The 20,578-nt window shown below is 37.0% G+C and overlaps 1 protein-coding gene and 1 long non-coding RNA gene across 5 annotated transcripts in view; one reads left to right on the top strand and one right to left on the bottom strand.

Moving 5' to 3' along the window:
- LOC143145819 (uncharacterized) overlaps window positions 1–19,838 on the bottom strand; it is a 57,729-nt gene extending 37,891 nt beyond the window's left edge. The window contains exons 1-2 of the long non-coding RNA XR_012991773.1: window positions 19,258–19,838; window positions 18,555–18,741 (exon numbers count right to left, since the gene is read on the bottom strand). This is a non-coding gene — a long non-coding RNA (uncharacterized LOC143145819). The remainder of the gene's footprint in view (window positions 1–18,554; window positions 18,742–19,257) is intronic.
- LOC143145818 (tachykinin-like peptides receptor 99D) overlaps window positions 1–20,578 on the top strand; it is an 89,173-nt gene that overhangs the window by 12,932 nt on the left and 55,663 nt on the right. The window lies entirely within an intron of this gene.

The following is a 20,578-nucleotide window of genomic DNA, read 5'->3' as shown; positions in this document are numbered from 1 at the left end:
TGTTGGAAGTGAAAGTGATTCGGAGCTGAAGTAGAAGCATGATCAATGACGTAGAAATTAGGATAAACCTAAAGTTTGGATAACAACGAAGGATGATTGAGTTGAAAGAAAAAATTCCACTTGCAATGATTGGTAGTAGTACGATATACCTAACCTGTTCGTTAATATTTGTTAACACTGTGAATCGAAGTTAAAAGATGAATAAGAAATAGTATTTTAAATTTTTGGTCGAGCTCTATTTTACTGATAAATGATACTCTCGTAGGACACGATTGAAACAATATTTCTTATTTGTCTAAATATTAGTAACTTGCTTCGAACAATTATCGCTTGACTCAATACTACAAACTGATTGTAATTGTACCAATAAACACCGAACTAATTGTCTCCGGCTAGATCGATGATAGGAGAAACAACATCTTGCAATTATTTATTAATTTCCTGTACAATTATTGTGGCTTACTGAACCGATCGATGAAGTTCGCGCTCCTGTAACAGAGCGAGATGCTTTGTTTACACGTGTTTCCTATATTTCAACCGAGCCGTGGAGTATTATTAATCGTTGGTGTTAATTTTCTTAATTTGCACATTTCTCGTCACAGATTATAATACCGGTGGTGGCGATTAAAACGATTTAATTGTGTTGTGCTATGCAGGACGACCCCAAGAACACACATTACACGAGATATATAGTATGTGCACGAGATACTTTTAAAGAAAATTATGAACGGTGATGTAGTGTATTCCAGAGATGAATATAATCTCGTTGATTTAATACTTCGTAAACGTTCGGGGGATCGAGATAGGGAGAAATCGCGTGAAATTAAAATGTTTCTTCTTCTTGGGGTGATATTTATATCGCGTTGTAAATATTCTTTTCACTCGTAGCGATTTTTTTGTTATCCCACCAACAATTTTCACTCGTAGGAATACTTTTTATCCCACCAAAAATTTTACTGCAAAGAAACTTTAAAGCTCTCCTCACGAGCACAATATTCCCTCTACTCTCACAAGTTAACTATTCATAACAGACATCGATAATTGCAATATTTTGTGCACTGAGTAAACGTACGAATTGAATACTCGCCCGTGTAAATAGAAATAGCAATCCGAACGTCTCGTAACAAATAAACGACATTCAAGAGAGTTTTCGTGCTACACGATTGGCGATCGAGTCGCGAGGTTAAGATAGAGACGAATGGTCGAAAGGATAGAAAGCGGTATAAGTATTCTAGCCTTGTAAGGGTAAAGGGGTCTTGTCGGGACAAGTGGAGGAAGTTTGACGATGGTTGGGTGTCCGTTGGCAATAAATCTTACTATCTAAACGAATACGGGCTAATACATCGCGGAGTTCGTGTCGCCAACTTTGCTCGTGGTTGCAGCAGCGACTACTTGTGTATTGCATCGGCACATATTTATGAGCACGTACCTAGGCTACCCCCGAGTTCCATACCGAATTGAATATAAATTTGACTCCCGAGCATTGAATCTGCATTTGGTTGAGACGAATGTTAAGCAATAGTTGCCAGTTCTTCCATCCGTTCCACCCAACAGCACAGTATACACCTGTTTGCAAGGAACTGCATCCTAAATTGCACGCGTACCGGAAAAGCGATATTTTTCCAGTATCGAGCTTTTTTATCACGTGCTGATACCGAGATTCATATACACTGCAAAGGAGTTACAAAGACTCTCTCCACTGGTGCTCAGTGATTTTTGCAATGTTTTTTTGTCCATAAATTACATTTTTACGATAACAATGCTACCGATTACTGGTCGACGCGATATGAAATTTTAACCAACGATGAAATAACTTTCAAAAATTTCTGATCGTGAAATTTGAGTCTCGTTTGGGTGAATTCTCGTTAGCTCTCGTTCGCGAATGTGTATTGATTCTTAACGTTTGAAAAAAAAAAAAACACGGTACAACGTCGAGGATGATTCTGTTTCAGTCATCCAAGGTAAAATTATTTTAATTATCCGGGCATTACTGTACAAGGTTTAAATAACACCATCTAGCGTTTCAACTACGGAACGTGAAGCTTGTCTCTCTTACACTGTACACTTCTAATTGTCACGTTGTTAAGAAACTAGATGGCGTGACTATACTTACGAGGCCAAGTATAACAAAAGAGTAGACAAACGAAGGTGCAAAAGTTCTCCAGTCCTTCCTCTGTGTCCCTTGAAAATTCGATTAGTCTCTCTAAGCGTGTCACAAACATAATTACCACCTGTTGGAATGAGGTTTGAAAATGAATGAATTTGCATGTATACACACAGGCACGAAGAACATTATGCCACCGATTGCATGGCTCGGTAACTGAAACATTCCAAAGCATCTAATCTAATTGTTCTAGCCTCGATCGTGCTAATCCATACACGATGAATTGCACGAATCACTTTGTAATAACAATACACGGTCAACAGGTTCACGTTCTATGAAAGTTTACTACAGGTTGTTAATCCAAGGAGGAAAATACTACTTGTTAAAGTATGATACACGAACAGTACTCTGTCACTTTGCAAACTTGAAATATGGCAGAAATGATTTTGATAAAATATATATTTTACGCAATGAACATTCGTGTGTAGATTACACGCATTGTAATTCGTGCTTAAAGTGCAATGATACATATTTAATAAGTCGTAGTTTAAATCTCGTGTTGACAGATCATTGTCGGTTCAGCTATGCGGGAAAAAATAAATTGTTACGAACAAACGAGAGGTACTTCCTATCTAATAAGAATCTAAACATTTGGTGCACTTTAAAACTTGAACAAAATTAAACGAATCCCATCGGATAAAAAAAAAAAGTAGAGCTCTGCCTCTCCAATCTAATTTAATTTCTTTCGAAATTTTATTGTTCTCTTCCGCGTACCTAGGGTATTCTTTGCAAACAAAACCTGCACATTTTGTCTCTTCTTTACTTCCACCGACCGGGACACAGTTGAAACAAATTCAATTGGTCGTTCACGATCACTTCTTTTATTACGGAACACATCAAACACAACGGCAATATTTGCACCAGACCAGCTTACTTTTCTGATTAAAAGACAAAGACTTCGAGTAAAAGCATCTCAAGACACCAAGCATCGATCTTACGGATACATTTAGTGTATCCATAAAGAGACAAAAACGTATTGAATAATAATTAGGATAAACGTAATACGAAAACGTATGCAAAAAGTGATGAAACGACTATTGTACGCTTACAATATCTGGCGAACGAATGGAAATTAAACAGTTTGTCTGTCTCTGGAAGAAAGTTCAGACGTTACAATGAAATACACTCTGATAGATTAATTACAGAATCTGAAACCGGAAAACGGGAAAACTCGCGTTGCAATTCGTACATTCTATTGGATTGTTTGGAAAGTCATTTCGTTTCTTTTTTTTTCTGTGAAAATGAAACACGATATTTTTAGAGCGTATAAACATTTCATTAAATTCTATATTCTCCATTTTGGAAAACGAAAAATGTTTATACACTCTAAAAAAAATCGTGTATTATTTTCACCAAAAAAAAAACGAATCTACTTTCCGAAGAACCCAATATAATAAACCTTCCTTCTTTTCGATTGGGATCGAGAGCAAATGATTCGATAAGCGTTAAAGTACGGTGCCGTCGGACGATCGAATTTCCTTAAACATCTCTGTTCGGTATAATACCATGAACGGATAATAAATCTTATTATCCAAGAGAAATACCGGAAACTCTTGTCGGCGACTTCACGACACGAGGCATTGATTTATTGCATTTCCGACGATTTACGTTTCCCGAGCATCCTGCACAGTTCTTGGAGGATTGAATTTCTTCTGAAATTTCAAGTAGAACCGGCTGGACCGTTTTCTCGGTCACCAGAACTACTGCGTACAGTGGAATAACGGGGAGAAACCGATACGAAGAGCAATATCGAACGTGTAATTAATCAGTGCGTATGTACGGTACGCGCGCGACTATATTTCGCGTGAAATTACGATGAAATTATCGATAGAATTACGAAATTCGGAGATCGTCTCCTCGAGTGAGAAAAGGATGCGCACATATAATATTCATCCGGGTTGAGTGTCGTTATGACTCTAAACGCGATCTTCCAACATCCCGAATTGTCAAAGGCTAACTTTACCAGCGTTAGTCTTTATTTCAAGACCATTAAGAGGTTTAAAGCAATAAGTAGATTTCATTATTTTTTCGAAAGTTTAAGGATAATGCACAATTAATTTAAACTGTCACGTTCGTATATTTTAATGCTCTCGGGCATTGTTGGAATCTTTTAACCGGTGAACATTTGTTAAAATTATATTATAACATTTCGAGGGTTGGTTAATTTTTTCTTTAATTATTTTCGAGTAGAAAACGGTGTTACAGCTTTATATTAAATACTCTGACGAAATTGCGCCCAAGGGTGGTGTTATTATTAAACGGCTGTTAATAAAGTATTATTATCCGTTAATACTGTAACGAACACAGAACGGCTTGAAAGTTTCGGCAGTCTTATCGACAGGTTCTTCGCGAAGTTCTATCGAGAAATTAAGTTCAACGATGCAAGCTTTCGCACGTTTTCAACATATTCTTCGGAGACTCGTATCTAATGGATTAAACATCGCGATAGACCGAAGCGAAAAGAAAAGATTTAAAGTTCGTTTATTTCTATGCGAAAATATTATATTAAGCAGCACTCGAAACGTTTTTTACTCATTTCAGTACAGTTTCGAACGCTTGCAATTTTTTATAAACTTGCAAATGGACAATATTTTTACTTGCGTACTGTGTTGCATTATTCTAACCGAGTTCTGGAATATTTTTAGATTTTCACGTACCACGGAAATAAAAATTAAAAGAACGCGAAAATAATATAATTATAAATACAAGTGTGTATGATATATCATATTTTCATTAATTTCTTTTTTTTTTAAGAGTAAAGGGTTAGGTTTTAAACCGAAACCAAACAATAATAATACGTTTTTATTGCATCAAGATTGTATGCAAAAGAAAGGAAATTAAGTGTCGAGTGGAAAAATAAAAAGAAAGAGGAAAAAAGAATTAATGTATACAACTGTGAACTATTTCTGACCTAGCCTCGATCTATTTAAATCTGCACGTCAAGAAGAATTTACCCACAGTTTGTTGGGGTAACATTAAACGAAATGCATTACGTATTACTGAAGTAAACATTTACTGGAAACCCGTACTGACAGCGAGGTGAGAAAATGCTGAAAAGATTTTAAGAAAAACTTCAGCAAACACAGCGGGGATTAAGTTTCTTTATTGCGATAAGATACCGTGTGGTTGTGTACTCTAAAAGTGACACACAATCGAATTCTACAAATACGAAAACAAAAGATTTCTGGTATCCATATTTTCCCAACAATTAGTAAATTAATCATTCCTTCCGGATAAAACTACACGTGGTGTAAAATCTTGAAAATCGAGAATCAAATATCGAACTGTTTCTCTTAATTAAAAATTTTAATTTTCGAAAGTAAAGCAAGTTTGTGACTCACTCTGGTAGGGCATAACCGACTATAAACGAGATTCTTCGACGAACAAAGTTATCTATATCAAACTGGCCCGGGATTTCATTTTCCTTGTACAATCTGTTAGTCGATTATCACTAATAATAGAAATCTACATCAAAATACTGGACAGCTTTGTGCAGATAGAATTTCTATGACTGATATTGACAGAATGCCAATTACAATATGATATTCTCATCGGGTTGGTTTCGTGTAACACGTTACGTCGAATAATTGAGCAGCAATGCGAGAAAAACTTATAAATAATTTACAGATATTTTCACCCCAGAGATTTCCATCTCCCAGAGGAGACAGTGTTCACGACGTAAAGGTCGAAGTCGTATTCACGTAGAATTATTTTCGATTTTGCACAAATTAAATCGTGCACCGGGTAAGTTTTCAATGGATTTATTATCTCCATGGAGAGCGCTGTATTACGAGGAACAATCGTCCGTGAAACAATACATGTAAACGCGCTTGTATTTTGCTATTCTCCGTGTAAATAACGTGTTATTTCACATTCACTTACGAAACGTGACACGCACTTGCGAAACTGAAATTATTTATTATTCTTACGGTTATTGGAACGCCATTAAACGATGAAATTATTAGAACGGAAGCCATATCCGCATTTAATAAATTATACGGCGACAATATTCGTTGTACAATAATTTGTTTAATCTCTCGTGCGCTCTAAAGGAGAACAGTGGCGCGAAATTTAACCGTCAATAGTTTTTCAGATATAATTTCGTTAATCCGTATTTTTAGGCATTTTTCGACATTTAATGGATGAAAAAGAAATCTGAAGTTATATTTGTACGTTATTTTCAAGGAAATTTTCCGAAAAAATAATCAAATCCAGAAATTTATAAACACATTCGTTCGTTATCTCTCAAACAGTACGTAAAAGAAGATTTAAATATTCTCTCTACGGTACTGTGCTCGTTCTTACTATTTACTTCTTATCTTCAGGTTGCCACGTAATTATCCCCCACCTCTTGGAACTGTCGCTCCGCTCAATTCTTGAACAGCCTACTTAACCTTCACATTGTCCTGGCTTGGTCTCATAGTACAAAGATTTGTAACGTTCCAAATTTCTACCTTTGCTCCTAAACTTCTTTAATCCTAAATCGTCGACAGTGTGCAGAGGTTGCAATAATAAACGAGAGCTCAGACTCGCCCAACAAATTATCTTGAAATTATTAAATTTCAATAACGAAGGAATATTAAATTCTCCGTATCAGATTGAACGTGTCCCTTAAGGTCCAGTTTCCTCGAGCGATCGTGTGAATAAGGCTTTAAAGGATCCTAATTAAAGGAAACCACCGTGCTAATGTTGGGACCCTTATGGTCGCTCTTGCGTGTTCTTGCATCATACTTGGAGGTTATGACGCTTTAATCGCGACTAAACGAAGGAAGACAACATTTAGAAAATCCCATAATCGAGATCGATATAAATTCGGCAGAATTCCTCAAACACCTCAAGTGCAAAGAATATATTACGCAATTTTATATTTCACTTTAAAGTTATCAGCTGGTATTCCAAGTAACTATTCAAACGTGCCATACATTTAACAACAACGAAAATCCATTAGGTACGTTAAAGATTTCAGTGTACATAATATAAAAATACACTATATACCATTGGGCCTTTGATCGTAAAATAAACCAAACAAACACCAGCCTATGGAATCGCAAATGTTGGAATCATCAAGGAAAACACGCCCCGGGGTAAAAGCATCTTTCATCTCGAAAGATCAGAAAGGTACCGATTTGTAAACAGATCGACCGGTAACCTAATCACCCGCGTAGCTTTTCCATTACCACGCGTTCGTTCCACGGATACAATTTTCAGTTCCCCCTTTTCCCCGGAACTATTGATCTCACCGTTTCCCCCGTTCCCTTCACGCGAATTGTTACATTTCGTTCCGATCGTCATTTTTTCCCCAACCCTTCGACTCGTCAGACTTTTAGCGGCCGGTTACATCGCGCAATTTAAAAAATGCACCCGAAATTGGGAGCTTCCGTACGCGTCCATGCAAATACTACGACCCCTCTGGTTACACGAAACGGCCGACGAGAATTCCCGTATACCCAACGAGATCGAGAGAGAGAGAGAGAGAGGAATATGTATAAAATCTACGTACCTTTTGTTTGGCGATATCACACGGTGAAAAAAACCCGTAACGGCCAGCGGGTACGTTCTCCGCGGCTATAAATAATTTCTCGGGCGCGGATGAGGGGAGGTGAGCGGCGCGGGGGGCAAAGGAGTTGCGCGCGCACCCCACGGTGTCCACGCGAGGAGAAAATTCGATGTCACGAGCCTCGAAATTCGCGGCGGGACAACGCACGTTACGTAACAATTCAACGATTGGGCCCGCGACGAGCAGATCCCCGGGACGGCCATAACTCAGTTGTCACGCACAAATTCCGAAACGGTTCGAAATATCGGGGAGAATCGAACGATCGGATCGGGCAACGAGAATTTACGCGTGATTAGAGAAGACGTCACCGCCAGATTCGGGAATAATTTGCAAATGGTCAGACACGATCGGGGTACGGTTCCTATACCCGGTGATCCGTTGTCGATGGTAATTCTCTTGCCAGAGACGAATTTCTCGAAAGGGTTTGTGGATAAGCTGAGAATCTTTCGAGCAAAGAGTGGATTTCCGTTAAGATTATCGGGACTTTTTTTTTTATGAACCGTGGAAAGAGGGTGAGAGATTTTGCAACGTTTCAAAAGCGTAGAGATTGAATTTTTTGTTCACGCGCTGCAGTAAATATTTCAGACGTTAGAAACTGTAATGCATGTGCTGGTCGAGGAAAGGTGTCTTTACTGGTAGGTACCATTGGCATCGTTCCACTAATGCAGAACGGATGAAACGAATAAATTATTAAGGTATACGAGGATTGGCCGTAGCTCTTGCTGAAATACGAGACAAGAAATTGTGATTTCAGAGAACGATGACATTTTTTAAAAACGATTTTAATGTTACTGTAATATTTTTGCGTTTGAAAGGATCGAAAGAATGAAATACAAACGGACATCTATATATTTCACCTGCAGATAAAATTTCAAATTTATCGAATTAGTAATCCTCGAGGTATTATGAAACTTTGACGAGCAATAGATTCGAGTAATCCGACACGTTTCCAAAAATATTGTATGACTTTGTTATTTGTTCGAATTCCGATATAAAATCCCAGGAAAATTATTTTATTTTTGCAATCCTGCACGGTGGTCATCCCCTTTAAAGCTTTAAGAGTTGTTCCGTTAACACGTCGTTTCTTTTAAAGTATTATCGTTTCGGTATCTTTTTTTTGCATTCATCTATAAAATTTAGAAGACACATTTTCAACTGTACATTTACGTTGTATCTGCTACAAATATTATTCCTACCGTATAGAAACTACAATATCTATGACGGGAACAAAGTATTCCTAAACTACATGAAATTACATTTTCATCGAAATATTTCGAGTATAATATTTTATGAAATTTTATTAAACATCGCGAAATAATATAAATTTACAAAAGTGATATCGCAAAATGGCTGGAGAGCGGTAGTCGGGCCAACCTAATTGATGAATCGAATAATATGCCCGCGTGGATCTTAATTTGTCGGCAAATGAAGAAGCATCGACGTCTAATTGAAAGACCACCGAGAAACGTAGCCGAAGGGATAACACGTTTGGTGGCGTGATCTGAGGATCGTAAGCTGTATTTACGTTGCTCAAATCGTCCGTAAAAAGCGTAGGAAACCGTAGAAGACGAATGGCCGGTGTTTCGCTTTTATTTATCGTGTTCGGCCAACGAATCGCGATATTTACACGCGCTACCGGCGTTCGAATAACGAAAGCTAGATATTCCACGGTGTTTCGATCGCTTTATATCGCTGCTACTGATTTCGAACGAGACGCTGCGCGAGTAACAATATATGCGCGATGCACGGTTTTATTTGCGGCGTAAACAAACCAACGAGTACTGCATTCGAAATGAGCTAGTAAAAAGTTGACAATATTGACACACACACGTGTCGTGACACCAAACAGACGTTTGCGGTGAAATGTTCGGGGCGCGTTTGCACGGATTGTTACCACAGCGAAAACACGTACGTCACTCGTGCGTTCAATGGGTGTTCGTTGACATGTTAATAGGGAAGAATACCGCGGTAATTTACACCTTTCACAGAATTGGTAGGGTCAGCTCTTAGAGATTTTTCTCTCGAGTTGATTACTTCAAACGACATTGAATTCGATACCGAAAAGGACGAATCCATTGAGCAATAATAAGATGACCTTTATTTGATCTTGAACAAATGTGTATACTTTTTTAATACGATATATTCGACAGACTTTGTACGAAACTATTTTTTTTATCGAGTCATTTATAATTAACGAGACACTTCGGATAGCAATTCGTACTAACTCATCTTGTATATAAAATACAAAGGACGAATAGATCGATAAAAGTATCGAAATGTGCGTTTATAAAAATTCTCGCACGAATACGACCGATAGTATTATATTGTAGCAAACGTGGAGGAATGATTTTAAAATAGCTCGAAAACAAATTGTTCTCTCCTATATCGGATTTTAAATAAAACGCGACAGTAAAAGGCCCCGTTGGATTGTATCTCTTATCTTTAGGAAACTATTTCATTCGACACTTATCTTGACACGTCTTGTGTTTACACGTCATCTGGGATCCCAGTTCTCTCGAATTCCCATCTAGATTGCTCGGGAAAATTACGTTCGAAAATTGTATCTGGCATGCGATCGTTTTCAAACATTAAACTTCGATCTTTTATCAGAATTGTAACAAGCTGATTTATTTTAGGAAGCGTTTAAAAAAAGTTAGAAAAAGAAATATTTTTAGATGCAGGTGTGCATTCTAAGGAACCGGGGAACAATATTTATTCAAGTGGTAATAAACACACATAAATTTCAGAGTATCGTAACGAGTACGCGCAACTCAACTAATTAAGGTATTTCGTATTCGTCTCTTTCATACGGTGGTTCGTTTCCAAAAGATGTATAGAAAATCTACGAAAGGTCCAGCAACACGAAGAAAACAGAACTGTTTCTATGGAGGAAGAATAATTATGTAGCACGAGCACCAAAAAATATTTGAAACACGTTCCTGAAGATGGTCCTATGTCCGAAAATATTTTGCAATTTTCAAGAATAAATATTTAGAGCTAGCGTTGAAAGAAGAAACGGATTATGAGCAAGTTGCACAACGAACGGTCGATGGGTACTTATATATAATTGGACCTTGAGCTTTCTGGGGCTATAACCCTCGAAGATGAAGAAAAGACTGGGCGGCTGCGCCGACAATTCGAGTAGAAAGCGCAAGATTATATCTGTTGTAATTGAGGATCCCTTTTTCGGCCCGTACGATGGTCTAACGCTAATTTCCACGAAGCGATCCCTTTCGCCGTCTAATCCTGCTTTCTGCCAGACAGTTTTACGTAGATCCTCGACCCGTTATATCGTGGCTTTTATCGCCCTCCTTTAATCTCTGGATGTACGAATGCCGTTCGAAGACTTCGGAGAACGAAACTTCTGACAAGACGAAATTAGGGTTGGAACTACTTGAAAAATTTAATATTCGTATAAACTTCATTCGTTTAAGTAGCAGAATATCATTATTCGAATACACGAATAGTGAAATATCATGATTTGAATGCACGAGTATTCGAGTACTATATATGAATATTCGAATATATGAGTATTGAAATGTCACAATTTGAATATGAGTATTCGAATATCATTGTTCGAATAGATGAGTATTGAAATATCACAATTTGAATATGTAAGTATTCGAATATCATTATTTGAATCTTTTGTATATATTCAAATATAGTGTAGTCTTGTTCCTTCTGGAATGTTAAGGAAATTTACAGATAACAGTTTCATTGTATTTCGGTTGTCTCAATGGTAGCTGGACGATGACAATAAAAGAAATGAAGTATATTTTCGTTACAATCAAACCTTTTCGGTGATAGATTCAATCAGCTATATCTTTGAGGGAGAAAGATGAGGGTGAACTTTGGATAATACGAAATTACACGGTAAAAAGAGCAGATAAAATACGATCGAATGACATTCTTACTACGTATAGGGCTATTTACAAGCTTTTGTGTTTGCAATACTGTGTGTACGTTACACGCAGTGAGAAGAAGATTATAGTCCGCAAAGCATCGATCTGTTGATCCTAATTATTGATATTATGGACGATATACCCATAATGATATATTTCAACATTGTTCGTATATTAATTAACGTTATTATTTAAATATACTGGTGGGGGGGGCTATCACCATTTTACGGTGTAGTCATGTTGTTTTTTTATTAGGTTAGCATACAGCTGTTAATGTATACTTACTTTAACCTTTATATATAATTTTTTTATTCAGTACGACTATGATGCGATAAAGATGTGTTGTCATTATTATTTTGCAGTTTATTACACAGATAAAATACTGCTCAGGAATTTTTACACGTATCAATATTAGAGATTTAGGTTTCCAGACATGACTCTAAGTAAAAAAAATACTTCTTGACGCTTGTTCTTTCCTTATCACGATTTAATCCCATATTATCTAACATCCATCTTACCTTTTCCCTTTTTGCCCGTATAAAGAAGAAGAATCCCTTCTGAGCATGCCTCTAACTTTTCTTAAGCTTTGTCTTAGATTATCATTTTTGCAAGAAAAGGTAAAAAGATCGTATTAAATAGATAACTTTTTAGCTATTCTTACACAGTGTACATAACTATCCGAATGGAATAGTTTTCCATTGCACATCGTTATAAATTTATATTACTAATCGAAGGAATTAATTGTTTGACTTTTATATGTTTTTTTATTCGACACAAGTTTTATCTTCGTATTGATTTTTCTCCTAACATCGTTATATTTACATACTTTGTCTTATAGTTAATTTTGTGACAATTGTGTTTATATCGTAGTGTGCATATATTTGAAAAGAACTCGTACAGAGATTACTCGATAAAATTACTTCACATGTGTTTCTAGAATTTGTTCTTGCTCAGAACGATCAATAAGAAACAACTAGCTCTCCCTAAGTGTTATGTATTTATACCATAGGTTCTATATTATGACTTCTGTTTTCGAAGAGGACCATATGTACGTGGTCGAAAAGTTGAATGCTTATTTAAATAAACTTATGTCTTATCGTGCTCTTACGGATAAAATCAAATTTAAATTTCAAAAATTCATAATTTGCGTTTGGCTTCGCGTAAAGACGATTTAAAATGGAATGGAAAAACAGGAGAAAACGAGAAATTGTGTCTTGAGCAACGCGGATATCTTCCATGAAAATAATAAAAAATATTCGAAAACTCTAGGCAGACTTAACGTTCATTCAATTTAGGTATTAATTAATCGCAGTATCGAGCTGATTTATTTATGCTGCATTATACTGCATTATGCAAGATACATACGTGTATTGCAGTTCAGCTGCATAATCCTTCGTGTTGTGCCTAACAAAAATCGAAACGCATATACAAGCGTGTGTGCGTGAAACGTGTATGTGAACTCATCGGAAATTCAACTCCACTCTATAAACGAATTCAGCTTATGGAATTGGAACTCTGCGCATATTTGCAAATATCTACAATATTTCTGCCCGCGGAGATTCAATTATTCGATATTAAAGTATCGCTACTACGTACACTGAAGACAAAATTGAAACATTTCTTTCAAAATGCATAAAAACAAGACTACAATTAAACGAAATCTAATAACGAAAGAAATCGTTTACTTTTACGGTTTACAAATTTTCCCAGAACTGAGATCTTATTCTCTCTAAATATTCTCCGCAGTTTGTACACTCTTACCCAATTCTCATCTCAAATTGTAACATTGTGAATACGTAGATATTTCGTTCTCACTCTCTCAAAAATATTTCCATTGCCGATTTAATTGCCTTCGACCGGAGAATGGTGAAAATTTCATGCGTAATCACGAAATGACGGAGGGGTTAACCAAGATTTGCTGCAAGATTTGCCACGTTCGTGCGGGCTGCAGAACGCGCGATTTAAAATGCACAAAAGCATTTAATAGAGCGCGCTAATCACGCGAGCGAGTTCAAAGCAACGAAACCACGAGTCCTCGATCGTGCACGCACCGATACGAACGGTTCCAGCACACATTCGGTATCCGGATTATAATCAATCGATTGAGAAGAGGGATGCCCGGGACTCGCAAAGTGCTCCTTTCGAGAAATATGTCCGACTCTCTTCTTACGCGTTTCCCGAGAGTCCGATTTTATGGATGTGAAGGGTGCACATAGAATACATAGAAAAGCAATCGGCATAAAAAGGCTGGATCGAGTATGGGAATAAATCCGTGGATCTGATCTTGTCGAGAAACATCCGTGGAAGTTGCGTAAAACCTATCGCTCATCATCCACCAAGGCAAAGTTTTATTATTTCAATGAAAGGTGGACATATCGCGCGCCAGACTTTAGGATACACTTTTCAATGTTAAAAGTTCTACCAGTTCTCCCGTAGATTCTACGATAACTCGTAGCTGGGTCTCTCGTAACTTGTCCCGGGTATTTGACTGTTGTACGAGTATTGAATTATGGTGAAGAAATAATACTCTGAAAAGATTTCTCATACGTGAAAATCAACAGCGGACATTATTTGGCTAAATTAAGCGTTTGATTACACAGTGAATATTCAAATTGGATCAACTGAATAATACTTTTCCCTTGCTTAATTACGAGCGTACGATTCTCTAAGTTATTCAAACAGACCAGCACCAACCACCGTATGGTATCATTCAAATATGTTCGTGTACTGTCAATCTAATAATACAAAAGGTTTGAGTGCAACTTCAACATTAAGAATTAATATTATTGTACGCATGGGCGGTGAGAAGGGTGCCCAGCGTAACATAAACCATTTATATTATTTAAGTATGTGGTGTATCGCTCCATTTCGGTGTATCTTTGTACATATGTCTCGTTTTTTGTTATAAACCATCAAAAATTTAACCAACAGGCTCAATTATAGCCCTCTGACGATTTCTTTCGTTGCAGTTACCTGCAAACTTCCACGTTTCTTTCAAATTTATCTATCCTCGATCGTATTAACAATTTTGTCTATTTTTGGATACTACAAGATCATTGACACCGATCCCGATGTATAAAACATTTCGAAATTCGGAAAAAGCACGACAGCGAGGAAAATATAAAAAAATACAAGGAACGGAGTCAAAGAATAAAACTGTTATCGGAATAACAATATTTGCTCGAGACAAATGAGAATTGAGTGCATAGAGGGTCCTCCGCGTAGAACACGTGCAGTACTACAGATATTAGTTTCCGGAAAAATCATTTGCGACGCTTTGTGTACCTGTCATGAACTGTCGATGAGTAGTGCTCTCAAAAGAGGAGCACTATATATTAAAGAAGACCAGCACAATGAAATCGATAGACAAAAATACAGTGTGAATCGAACTCCAGAAATGAATTCGACGACAAAAATAATGAGGAAAGTTCGCGCAAGTATCGTAAAGTTCGTTTGACGTTGGCTCCAAGTTACAAGAATTTTTATATTACTACGATTCTTTGTGCTAACTGTACTATACGTAACTGATTTCACTCCAGAGCGTTCGCAAATACTTTTACAATGTTCCGTGAATCAACAGAGAGCTATTTTCTGGATAAAACTGGTTGGACGATCAACATTTTCAACAGAGTTGTCCGATAGTTTCTCGTTCGAAGCGATAGCGGTAGATTACACGAATTCAGAAATGACTGGCATGCATTCGATGCAGGATCTTCTTGATTGCAACGCTACGTTTGGGAGACACGTGTACACGGAACGTTTTGCTAATAGACGTTTGCCAAATAGGATAGCATTCGAAGGAATGCACAAACGCCTGCGGGATGATATCGGCTCATTTCGAAAACGCACACGATGGTAGATTTGGAACCGTTAATGGGGGTCTACACGAGTTTGGGTGTCTAACAAAGGTCACCGGAATAACTCGTTATTTCTCCCCCATATGACCGAGTGGGTTCATATATTACACGAGTTCACCGATTATCTCCATTGCTCGTTATTTTTCGTTCAAATAACTGGAATTCTCGTTCAGAAAAATGAACCTGATCGTACACTCGGCCCGTTCGTCGGATTATAGTAATATCTCAATTTTTATTAAAAACTTTTTACCGGCCCACCTATTTCAAGATGACCTAAACTAGTCCGTTTCGATGCAATCTCAACTTATTATCGAGCGAGACTTTATTTAGACAGAATCGATTTACTTCTAACCATTCGATATTTATAGTGACACCGCCAAATACCAAGTGACGAGGGGAAAGAAAAATATATACGATGTATTCTGAAAAACAAAGAAGGAAAATATTATTTTTGCTTGTAAAATATTACTTTCAGATCCGTTGTACAAATTGTAATTGACATTACAGTCAGATTCGACGAATGGAATTTTATTAATTCCAAGTTCAATTTTCACGTGTAATTTAAAAAAGAAGAGTGGTATTTTGATAGAAAAAAGTTTGGTATTATACTTAAAATGAAGGTTTTGAGCGATCTCTACAGAATATTACGGTTATTGAAAACGTTATACAAGTATTATTCGGGCTTAGCTTTACTTTCTTACGAGACCCTAATAAAGGACTTATATGACAAAGTAGAAATTGATTTCCCATCGAGAAGGACTTATGAATCAAATATCAGGGCGCTCACAAATCGGGTCAGGAATCATGCTAGCGTCTTTCCTTTTTTATTTGATTTACCAGATGTATTTCGCAATGGGCTCGTTGGGGCGTTAAAACTCCCGTTGCTGGGGCCACATCGAATAGAAAGAGAATATAAACCGATAAATTCGTCGATAGGATCATTGATGGGTAGAAATTAAATATGAGTGCAGTTCAATCCCCTTCGGTTCATTCGTAATAAAACGCAAGATGCATCTAAATGCATAACTCATATATTACCTTTGAAATGCACGTATAATAAGTAAGCGCATCATTTATATATTAAAATACACGTGCTAAAAATATATTTCAAAAGAGTAATTAACTAACTGATACGAAATTAGAATTAATTGAATGTCAATGACAGGAAGCTATTGCAATATTTACACGTAATCGATCTGCAAGTTCATACACGAGTTACGTTTTATAAAATTTGGAAAATTCTAAAAAAACTTTCACGTAATCAATGTAAATAGATTAAACTATGCAATTGAATTTAGTGTAACTACAAGTTCGAACGAAGTTCTGTTTCGACTATTTTGAATCTCGAAAACCTTGCCAAACGAAAATTATATTGTTAGGAAAATTTTTATTTTACCGTACAATTAATGCATTATTATCGCGCGCTATAATTTTACTGTTGCTCTGACTCTCTTGCTCTCGATAATAGTAAGCAGAATATAATAAAGTGTACAAGTATTCGATTATTTACCAGAACAAGCCCAACAGTTCTTATTGGCGATCAGCTAACGTTTCCCGTGGATATTGCTGTTTTCCCAGAGAAATTAGTTACGGTGACCGTGTTTCAATTTCAACGCAAAAAAAAACGTCAGATGCGAAATATTGCTGCTTTGCATCGGGGCCGGTATCTCTCCGTGATAAAACGGTTCGAGAAAAATGACAAACTGTTTTAACAATACTCGTGAGCGATGCGATGACGACAGTTACGATTGTAAACCTCTTGAAACGCGCCGAAACTTTAAATGTATTCCATGGAAGATTGAACGCCGGTGCACGATTCCGTTCCCTCTGCCTGTAGCAAACTTTATAAACAAAAAGGGGAGTCGATCGAATCGTCGTTTAATTGCACTCTAATGCAAATGAGCGCGAAACAGACCGAACGAAAAGGACGAGAGGACCTATTATAATACCATTTTACAGGTGGACGTGTCTCGTGTCGCGAGTGTTGTGTTCGTGCGTGCACGCAAATTTAATAGTTCAATATTTGTTCAATGGATGTACGGGGGTCGTAATAATAATAGGGGTGAAAGGGTAGTCGAGGACACCAGCATCATGTGACGATTGTGTAATAGGAACATGCTAATCTACAGACGACAATCCTGCGACATTAAAACCGTCCTCTAAGTGACATAGATCGCGATGCTTTGATCAGGGGTGGAGCTGGGTTAATCGCGGGGGTTTTAACGGTATTAAATCATCAGTCGATCGAACAGTGACCTCAGTATTAATTTATTCTTAAACACGCGATATGTGACTGAATTACGTATACGTTATTACGTCATAACACTCTACAAATGATATGTAATACGTTTTGAAAACAAATATTCACGCTCGCGCCGGTTCGTTAGCTTTCGATCGGCAATATAAAGCGCCTTTGTACGCGTAATGGATTGTTAATTTCGTTAATGCATGTTTGATCCGTCGATAGTGTCCAATTACTTTTCTGCGGTTGGAATCATTATTGGCGATAACAACCTGTGAAAATATTATTTCACGGATCGTTTGTGAAATGATTAACGTCTGTCAAATTAATCTGTCTCTTAATTGTTTTCTTATTTCGGTCATTGTAGATCGTTCGACGGTGTTTACGATACACGGTGAGACAGGGGTAACTTACGATTGGCGGAGCGTGACTTTGAAAAGGGTAAATTCTTGATGTTGAAAAAACTGAAAATAAACTCACTCTGAGACCTTTCGTATTAAAATATACAATAAACACTCAGAGTAGATCGTAGAGAAATTTTTAGAAATCAAATATACCCTTCAAAAGAACAACAAAAGTCTACTTTGTAATTTTATAGATTACTTCTCCAATATTTAAAAAAAGTTTCATCGTAAAACTAAGGGATGTCCACTACTTTCCCCCCTTGTCTCGAGATAACACTATACATATTTACATTACCTTGCGTTTAAATTTTGTTTTTTTTTCTTTTGAGTCTGTTTCCGTACACTTGTATCAAAAGAGTAAACTACAGCAATTTCCAAGTAATCGTGAAGCAGCACTTTGATGAAAAGTAAAAAAAAAAAAAACTTACATTTCTCCTGAACTCCAGTGTGGATAGAAGTTTAAGATCGATCGACTTAACTCCTTCGGCCAGTCCGTTCCTTATTTCTTGCCCTTTTACGTCCGACGAGCTGTTTTGTACGGGAAGGAAATCTTTCTGGTTCATTTCGATGGACATTTCTCCCCGTCCGATTTCTTGTTCGAATCTAACACTGTAACTATGATTTATGACACATATAGTAGACAATGGAATGTTAACCGATATGCGCAGTTTCGTAAGAAAATTTACAAAAAATTTAGACAGAAAGACGACATTAAGGGAAAGCAAATTAATTGTGCAGTAAAATTTTGAAGCACGAAGAATAACATAAAATATGAACCATTCAGTGTAAAATAGTATAATTGTTTCGTCTATAGTTTACACTGCAAAGTGATTTTAAAAATTTTATGGGTTTCATTACATTTACTGCATCAACGTCACAAATAATAATTTTGATTTCATTATCGCTGCGTTGGTGTGTTATTAAAGTCAGGTGAAGTTAAAAATTTCTTCTCGGTAATCGAAAAATTGATTCTCTCGTGTTCTATACATAATTCCGAAAATATTAACACGATGGATGAGCGCGGATGAAAAATATCTCGAATAACTTCTTACTTCGAAGGAAAGATATTTTTCGTTCACGGACCAGGGGGCTATGTTGAACTAGCAAGAACGTGAAAAATAATCTGCTCACAAACTACTGTTTCTTGGACGTTACGTGTCTCCAGAGTCCTATCTCGCTTTACCGAACACTGTCATCTCCAATCTAACGATCACAGACCTCGCTTTCTTCGTCTGTCGATAAGTGTAAGTGGAAGGAGAAAACATTTTCGTTGCGAAAAATACGAATCGCTAAAATTTTAAACTATTTAGAATTATTATTATTATTCGTTTTTTCCCTGAACACCAGTTCACAAGTACCATTTATTGTACATGCGGGTATACACCAAGCTTGTACAGCAGAGGTATTTATGGGTACTGGAGAAATTCACGGGTGATTCTATATGTTTGCAGTGTAACGTTGTGTTGCACTTTGTTTATGATTTTTTGCCTGTAACTGTAGTTCTTTTATGTGTTTTCTTAACGTGTTTGGATGTATTTTGATCGATTTAATATCATTGTACTTATTTTTCTTTCCGCTGCTAATGGTTCGTGTTTTTCAATGTTCACGTTTCGAATATCTTCAATTGTTTTGGGCTGTCGTGTTTGTTATCCACAAAAAAACTTTCGATAACAAAAAAGTTCCCTTTTAGGGGCCTCTTACGCCACGCAGGGAATACGTTGGGCCTATTCTATTCCCCGGACCCACAGGGGTTTTACTGTTGTTATTATTGAGAGAATTATCGAATAAAAATGTTAAAAAACACACGTTTATTAACTTTCCTTGTTCCAAGATTAGAAATCCAATCCTAACGAACACTTCAAATTGTTTATTCAAAATGTTAAAAATCCTCGATTGCCACGATTAATACTCGTGCAGAGTACTATATGTTCACCTTTAACTCGAGATCAGTGTAAATTATGGAATAATTATTCTCGATTATGAAATCTGGCGAAAAATTAGCATTTCGAATCCACCGTCATTAACGGTTAATTTTCGTTGGCACAGATATCGCGAAGAAGCCGAAAAATATCCCGTTTCTCGGTTCAAAGGCACGTAAAGCTCTGCCTCCTCTAGCGTGATATCAAATTTCCGGCTAAAAAGCCTCTTCTTTTGTTCTGTTATCGAATACCGGCAGAAGGTGCGTTCTGGAGTACCGGGCGGTCTAAAAATATATACCAAATAGACCGTCAAAGACCGTTGATACATCAATGATGCATTATGCAGCGCGTTCTGAACCCTTCCTACCGGAGAGGCGTTAAACGTTGAAATTATTCACGTAATCAGAGTCGACTGCTTTGTCGCGTGAGAAAGTGTATTCGTTGTTACACGGTCTTTGAAGTTCCGTATTTATTACACGGAAAGTATACGGCTTGTTCGTTTCTCTGGAACGATTGTGCAGCAACATTATAGA

This window comes from Ptiloglossa arizonensis, chromosome 4 (assembly GCF_051014685.1).
Source record: "Ptiloglossa arizonensis isolate GNS036 chromosome 4, iyPtiAriz1_principal, whole genome shotgun sequence".
Lineage (NCBI taxonomy): Eukaryota > Metazoa > Arthropoda > Insecta > Hymenoptera > Colletidae > Ptiloglossa > Ptiloglossa arizonensis.
Note: the sequence above shows the minus strand (reverse complement) of the source record. Positions and strands in the feature narration are given on the sequence as shown.